Source organism: Dipteris shenzhenensis, chromosome 10 (genome assembly GCF_047967505.1).
Source record: "Dipteris shenzhenensis isolate YYH24624 ecotype China chromosome 10, Dip_SZ_1.0, whole genome shotgun sequence".
NCBI classification, from domain to species: Eukaryota; Viridiplantae; Streptophyta; class Polypodiopsida; order Gleicheniales; family Dipteridaceae; genus Dipteris; species Dipteris shenzhenensis.
The window spans coordinates 39,520,024-39,528,475 of NC_141605.1; the positions used below are offsets into that span (position 1 = coordinate 39,520,024).

The following is an 8,452-nucleotide window of genomic DNA, read 5'->3' on the forward strand; positions in this document are numbered from 1 at the left end:
GTGGGCTGATCTATACAAAGAGGAAACACCTCTGATCCAAGCATCTGTAAAGCCAAAATGTAGAAGGGTGACCTCCAAAAAATCCTAATCTACTCTGTCATAAGATTTCTCAAAATCCAAAACTAGAATGGCTAGATTCTGGCCGCTCTGCATGGCCCACTTTGAAGCTTCCCAAAAGGAGAAAATGTTATAAAAAATGCTTCTGCCATGCAAAAATCCTGTATGAGTGTCATGAATAAGATGTGGGAGAAGGGGCTACAATCAGAGGCTGATTGCCTTGGCCAGAATCTTGTAACAAGCCCCCAAAAGTGTGATAGGCCTCCATTGGGACACGTAAATTTATGCAACCCCCTTTTGGGATAAGGTGGATGAGACTGTGACCTGGGCATCTCGCTGGAGTCCCAAATGCCCTACAGGGATGATGTAATGTAGTCTCCAATCATATCCCAAAATGCAATGAACAAAGAAGGGGTGAGGCCATCCGAACCTGGGCACTTGCCCTTGTGAAGTGCTGAAAGTGTAGTCCTGAACATAGAATCTGTCAATGCGTGCATGAATAGGCATCTACTATCTCTTGTTCGACCAAGAGAATAGGAGGGACTATGGGTGGATAAGAAAGGCATCATTCAACCCAGTATCTCTACTACAGTAGTGAAAAAGGAAGGCATCCAAGCCGCTCTCTCCAAAGAGTGAAGTCCTCCTTCTCTACCTCCTTTTTTGTTTGACGGTAACTCAACCATGCTGAAGTCACCTCCAATCACCCACGAATCTGCAATGGGGCCCCAGGAAAGCAAATCCTTCCACATAATGACACGTTCCCCTCTAATGTTGGAGGCATACACGTTAAGAAAACCAACCTTATGCCCTCCAATCAAGAGAATAATCCACTAAGCCCTAGAGGGGATAATGACTCTGTGTCCAACAACTAAGGGGAGAACCGACTGTGAAACTGAAATAGAAGTGCCCCCCCTAGTGCCCAAGGCAAGCGACCAAAACATATGGCCAAAAAGAAACTTGCCTCAGTTGGCACAATACCTAGAATCCAATTTGTGATCCTTAATAAATAAGACATCAATGGAACCCCTAGTAACACCTGGATGAAGCTGATCCCAAATCAGCTGTCTGCGGCGATGATGTGGGACGCCACCTAGGCCCTGTATGTTCCAACTAACAATCCTCATCAACGGGAGGATGTATAATGGAACACCTTACCCAACCTAGTGGCGGAAACAAACCCCTCAATAGGGGAAGACCTCCTGCTCGAGGAGCGAGGAATGGAACCAAGTGGCAGAAAATCAACATGGGAAAGAACCCTACCACCTGATGAAGAAGCACTATCAATAGGAAACCCAATCATTGGCTTACCAAAAGTAGAGGGCACAAACTCCTCCTCTGGGAAATCTGAAGCATCTGCTAGAGTTGAAAATGAGTTTCTGTGAATCAGGCCAGACACCAAAGTGCAAAGGATCCCTTCTGAGGGAAGAGGATCAATAGTGTAAACCATCCCCTTCCCCCTATCCAAGGGAGGAAGTGAGGACTACTCAAGATGACCCTATGTCTGAATGGCCGCAGAGACCTCTCATGCCTCAAGGAGAGGGTCTGGCACCGCCGAACCAAATAAAGGTGGACCCGCTGGGTCCAGGCAAGAAGCTGCAATTGGGAGGAGGTCGAAGCTAGAAGCCTCTCAGACTGTGTGAGGTGAGACTGGAGGAACAACCTTAGCTGAATTAGAGTCCACTAATGCATCCTCAAGAACTGAAGGTGGAATTTGCACACAAACCAAAACCCAACGAGGTGCATCGAATGCCCCTGAAGGTCGTGAGGCATCATAGGCAATAAACAACGGTACCAAAGGATCGCTCTGCCGATGAAGAGCACTTTGGCGAGTAAGAGTTGTACCACCGACCTGAGGAGGACCACCCTGTCGAGGCTAAGGAGCAGGTGCAGGACCTGTACCACCCCCTTGTCGAGGCCGATGAGCAAGTAGTGTACATGTACCACCCCCTGTCGAGGCCATGGGGCAGTTGTTGTACCAAAAGGCTTCTTGGGCCTTTTCTTCTTCCTAGGGCAATCCGTGGCAAAGTGCCCAATGGTCCTGCATATCCTACACTGGTCCTGCCTTCCTGCAATCTCTACTCTTTGGCAAAAAAAAGAACCATCCAGGTGTTGAAGCATAACATGGTCCATCGTGAGGTTAGGATCCTTACCGAGGACCCTAACTCTAGGTACCCCATCAGCCCTGGTTGCCTCTTTTATAGTCAACAGCAACCCAAGGAGGGGGGATCTCAGCAACCATGCCAAAATGCTCCCTAATGATAGGAAGAAGTCGATAGTAAACTTAGGGAAGCTCGAGAAATCTAATGAAGAGCAAAAAAAATTTCTTGTCTACCTCCACTGGGTGGAAAAGGCATCAAAGAAAATCTTCCTGTGTCCTAGGTGTAAAAGCTAAGCTTTGAGCAAGGTGCTCGCAACCTCTGGAGTGTCAAAGACAATCTGGAAAAAACCTCATCCCAGAAGAGGAACATCTAAAAGTCGTGGAGTGAGGTATGGGGGAAGAGTTGCAAGCATCTAGTCTCTGGCTTGGGATCTCGAAGGGTGATACCCGAAGATGCATGTGATCAACGTGGTAGAGCATTTAATCTCTACGTCCTTCTTGAGCTACTGCAACTCGTCTTCAGAAAATGTAATAGTTTTCGTGGCCGGTGGAGGTGGAAAAGGATGGCTGACAGAATCTCCATCGCCAATCGAGGTGAGGAGGCCAATTTGAACACTTTTGAGGCTCCATCCATTCCCAAAAGCACTGCGGGAGAATGAAAGAGGGGGGAAACATGAAGAGGGGATGGGTAGAAGAGAGGGGTAGAGGAGAGGGCTGAGCCGAGGGATAGGGAGCAAGGGAGAGGAGAGGGGGGTAGATGAGAGGCTTGAGGCGGAGGGTAAGGAGAGGGGGTGAGGAGACGGCTGAGGCGGGGGTAGGGAGTGGGGTAGAGGAGAGGGGAGTAGAAGAGAGCGGGGTAAAGGAGAGGGGGGTAGATGCGGGGGGGGGGGCTGGTAGGGAGTAGGTAGAGGAGAGGGGGATCCCTACCTCCCTCGCCCTCAACCCCTGCCCCTCCCCCTCCCTCAGCCCCTCCCTCTCTCCTCATGAGTCTCTTTACTCAAGAATGAAGAACTCTCAATGAACAAAAATTCTTATCAAATGGACGGAAATTCTCTCACGGAAGAGAACACTCAAGATCACTCATGAACTCTTAGAAACTCTCAATATCTCTCACCCTCTCACAAGAATGATGGCGCCTTAGTGGAAGGGACAACCATGCTCTGATACCATGAACGAATATGAAGATGGAGAGGAGAAGAGTGGAGATGAGGACTGCTTCAGAAATCATCACCACCCTCTTGAATTCAGTGAATACAAGCCCGTTTCAAACTCCCTATTAACCTCATAGGGGAGGGGGGTAGAATTTTAGGAGTCAGCTTGACTCCCCCCCCCAATGGCACTGCTTGTACTATAGCTCGAGCATCTATGTCAACGATGGCTCTCTCTCTCTCCCTAGTCCACATTTGGTGGCGCCTTGGGAGATCTCTACAAAGGCTAATGGACGCTATGCTCATTGTCTCTCCTCCTCCCACTTGCAAAGGAGTTTTCCCTAGTATTGGGATCTAGCTTATCAAATATTTTGTGAGCCTTGTCCATACTACGACCTGAGGTAGTACTATCGGAGAAGGGTTGCATTTTACCCTTACCACTTGATCCTCCAATCGCCATCCTTCGTGAAATGAAACAAAAGAGTTTATATAAAATTTTGACGAGATTTTATTTAAAATTTAGAATGCATTCTATTTAAACAAGATGTTTTTAGGGAGGGCAAGGATTCTCAGGCATTCTATTTAAATAAGCATTCTATTTAAACAAGCATGTTTTTAGGGAGGGAGAGGATTCTTACGCAACACAATGGTGAAGGCTCCATCCAGTTCAGCACTATGTTCCCTGGAATCCTTGCCCCTGAATAAATGCATACATTTTCTTTGAAAGAAACGAAAGGGAGGGGAAGCTTAAAGGCTTGAACCATATGCTTATGCATCTCCTTAAAGATTTATGCATATGCTTCAAGCCTATAGGCTTTGCAAATTCAGCTAATTAAGAACACATTCCTTTTGAAAGAAAGGAAAAGCCTCAGGAATCATATAGGCTTGAATAATATGCTTATGGCATATGCTTAAAGCTTTAAAGCTTTATGAATATGGACAAAGCTTAAAGCTTTGAATCATATGCTTAAATATTTAAATCTTTAAAGCATATGCATAAAGCTTAAAGCTTTAACTCGGCTTTAATGCATATGCTTAAAGCTTTAAAGCTTTATTCATATGCATAAAGCTTAAAGCTTTGAATCATATGCTTATGCATATGCTTAAAGCCTTAAAGCATATGCATAAATCTTTGAAGCATATGCTTAAAGCTTTAAATCATATGCATAAAGCTTTGAAGCATATGCTTAAAGCTTTAAAGCTTTGTGCATACGCTTCAAACCAAGCATAAAGCTTTTAAGCTTTAAGAATATGCATATGCATATGTTTCAAACCTATAGGCCTTGCAAATTCAAGTTATTAAACACACAATCATTTCAAAAGGGAAATCATATGTTTCAATCCTATTTCTAAAAAACATACATTCTTAAAGCCTAACATGCATTGCAATTTCAATTACTTAAACATACATACATTTTGAAACAAAGGGAAGGGGAGGGGGAAATGGAAAATTAGGGGAAGGAATGAATAGGACTAGTCAAAGGAGAAATAAAAGAGAGAAGAAAAAGGAAAGGACAAATAAAAGAAACATGTGGATTATTACACAACTTTTCCTAAAAGCCCCCAAATCCGAATGTGTGCTTAAAGCATTGGGCTGTAGCGAGCTCGTCTAATAAAGTTAAGTTGAAGCATGATAATTAGATCTTTTGGAAGATCGAAGGCTACAATTCTAACAAGTGGCTTAATGACAAACTACCGTTGAACAAACTTGGAATTGACGTAGGGAATGCACTTGGACACAATTGCAGCTACACCATCATCCATGGCCTCATACTCCCATTCAATCGTTGAGTAGTCCTCGTATAGCTCTTCTGCAGAGACATGGGTGCGCAGGCGGACTTATCAATCGTTAAGCCTTCCGATACGCTCACGATCGATCCCGCGTTTGTTCAACCACCTGAGCATCGCCCTTCCCACTCCCACGATTTTTACAAACACACCCATGATCGTATCCCTCTCATCGATCTCGCTCCCCTCCTCTCTTCCCCCCAGATCAGAAGGTCATTCATACCTTAGCGAAAGAGATTGGAACGGCTTGCGAGACGTAGGGTTTCTTCAAAGTCATCAATCATGGGATACCGCCCAGCCTTGTCACCAGGCTGAAGGAGGAAGCCGAAGCCTTCTTCGCGCTGCCTCTGGACGAGAAACGAAAGGTAAAGAGGACTGCGGATAATCCCTTGGGCTACAACGACAGTGAGCTTACCAAGAACGTGAGGGACTGGAAAGAGGTTTTTGATTTCGCAAGTCGAGGAGAGTTAGAACTCCCGGTGGATTTTGAAGGAGATAGAAAGAGACTCAAACTGTCGAAAATCAATGGCCTACAGGTCTGCCTAGTTTAAGGTGATTCTGTTTGCCCCTTTTCCTGCACTTCCGTTCATGCAGTCACTTTATGGAATCTCACACAAAAGATTCAGGTCTAGAGTAAACCCGCCATCATATTTGGGCTTGCGAAAATCGAATTGATTTTTGCTGCAGGGATGCTTGTGAGCAATATACTGCTGCAGCTGAGAAACTTGCGTTTTACCTTCTTGAATTGATATCTGAAAGCCTTGAACTTCCACGATACTGTTTCCATGAGTACTTCAGCCCGGGCTCGAGCTTTGTGCGTTTGAACCATTACGCTGTTTGTCCTGCTTCTGGGCTAGCCTTGGGTGTTAACAGGCACAAGGACGCCGGAGGTCTGACCGTTCTTTTACAAGACGAAGTTGGAGGGTTAGAGGTGAAAAGGAAAGATGGAGAATGGATTGGTGTAAAGCCTGATTCTGAAGCACTTGTCATCAACGTGGGTGATATGATACAGGTTGAAACTTGGCTCCACACCCATATAGTACAGAAGGATCAGTCTTCAATTGTTGATTGACACACGTCGCTATTCTCCACCTTCGCATACAGTTCATGAGTTGTTCTGGTGTGCAGGATTCTGAATTGTCTGATGAACTGTTTTTGCAGGTATGGAGTAATGATAGGTATCAAAGCGTAGAACACAGAGTTGTGGTCAATGAGAACAAAGATAGGTACTCGTTCCCTCTGTTCCTGAATCCCACCCATTCTGTTGACGTTTCTCCGATTCCAGAACTGACGGATGAGCAGAACCCTCCTAAGTACAAACCAATCAACTGGGGAAGGTTTCGGAAGAGGAGGGCGGACAGCAACTTCAAGAATTTAGGGGTTGAAAATCTTCAAATCTATCACTATGCAATCAACACATGAAGAATTTCAGAAGATGAGAAGGAGATCACTTCCAGAGTGCACTGGTTGAGAATGTTCAGATCTAGCACTATGCAGACGATGTGCACGTATTTAGTATGTAATATATATGAGATGAAGGTAAAGTTGTTTATTCAATCTAGCGGTGTCCAACATTGCTATGAATATCCATTGCTACAATGGATGTGATCTACAATGGAGAGAGATGTGTTTGCAAAATATTTATATATACCATCTTGGCCCTCGTGCACATTTCCTTTCAAAATTCAGAATCTGAAAGGCGAGTTCGTCAAGTACTTGTGCTTTTGCAAGCCAACCCCACAGTTCATCGGTTCCTCACCTACCTTGAATAGGAAGCTTGTCATTTATCACTTAGTGAAGCACTTACCAGGTGAACCACATTTTGCTCATTGCATAAATTTAAATAATAGCAAGTATGTCCTGACCAAGAAGCTTATCAAGCAATTGAAGCATGGTGCACCACTTTTGGCATAAATATCCACCAACAAGTAAGGATTCATGTGCATCAAAAAAGGTTGTGTGTTGACATCCTTTAATACTTTGCATCCGTTAGAAACAATTCAACCATTGCCTACCCTGCACAGGCAATGGTTGCCTTGCATAGGCAATGGTTGCCTTGCACGATTAAAAAGAGCATATGTGTGACATGTGAATGCATGCAGTGGAAGGTGATGTCTCTTCGACATAGAGGCCCTACATGTGAAACATTCGAGTGCTCAATGACCTTCTCTTGAGAGAGGCCCTAGATTTGATACATTTGTGCTCATTTTTAAGCACCTTTTGAGCTTTCCCACCTTGCAAGAGACTACACCCCAAATAGAAAGCTTGTGAGCAACTTGTGCTTCTACAAATGCACCATATTTATTGTATACACCCACCACAGCAATCCCTCATCATGGAAAGATATCAACAATTCACTCTACAACATAGCATTCTACAAAAAAAGCATGTCAAGCACTTCATGGTTTAGCACGCAAGACTGCATAGTACTAGAAAAGAAGCACTTGTGCTCTTGTAAGTCCATATTTACAATACTCATGTATCCCAAACAAATTATCTTCACAAATTTGTGGAAGCAATCTTTTCAAACAATTTGAGTATAAAGACCTTTACCGTAGTACAATTTGAATTCAAAAGTGTACTAAATATATCAAGTCATACCCATTCTACCCAAATAGAGGAGCTAACTCATGATGGTAGCCTCTCTCTCTCTCTCTCTCTCTCTCTCTCTCTCTCCCCCCTCCTCCCCCCTTGGAAAGCTACATAACAACAAAAAGAAGCAATCGTGGATAATATACAAATTATATATTCTATTAATAAGAGAACTGCAATCAAACCTACAATGAACTTCTATTCATCAGCCCTCATGAACCTTGAATCTCCTCATACAATCCAAAATGCAATCGTGAGAGTGTCTGTCTCCTCGTTTGAATATGATGGTGAGCTAATGAATCTTTCAATGTCCTCATATGAGCTAGAGTCTTCGAAAAGGATTGATCCAAAAGAAGTATTATAGCGGTTCAAAGTCACCAGCGCCTGCCTAAAGTTCATTCTATTACCACACAAGATATGTTAGAATATGAAGCCAAGTTGAATTAGTTTGGTGTGTTCTAGTGTGAGTTCTAGTCTAGTATGTCCTATGGATGCCACGTGTCACATTGGGAGTTATCCCATATGCATAGGTGTTCATATGTGTGTGTGTGCTCTATATAGGAGTTGTACTTGTCTAGTCTCAAATTAATCAAGTATCAAGCTACAAGCTCTTTGGTCTACATGTGAGTACTTTCATTTTGGTTAATTGCTCTAGTCATTTCATTTATGTCTCTCTTTGAGTATCACTTCCTCTCTCCCTAGCCTACCCTCTCTCTCTCTCTCTCTCTCTCTCCCTCTCCACCATGTGCCTTCATGTGGTATCAAAGCC

At 44.0% G+C, this 8,452-nt stretch overlaps 1 pseudogene across 1 annotated transcript; it reads left to right on the forward strand.

Moving 5' to 3' along the window:
• The first annotated feature begins 5,091 nt into the window (after positions 1 to 5,091).
• LOC147897805 (flavonol synthase/flavanone 3-hydroxylase-like) lies at positions 5,092 to 6,671 on the forward strand (annotated as a pseudogene). Its single transcript, XR_015541677.1, has 3 exons — positions 5,092 to 5,643; positions 5,779 to 6,103; positions 6,253 to 6,671. The product of XR_015541677.1 is annotated as a flavonol synthase/flavanone 3-hydroxylase-like (transcript).
• Positions 6,672 to 8,452: the final 1,781 nt, after the last annotated feature.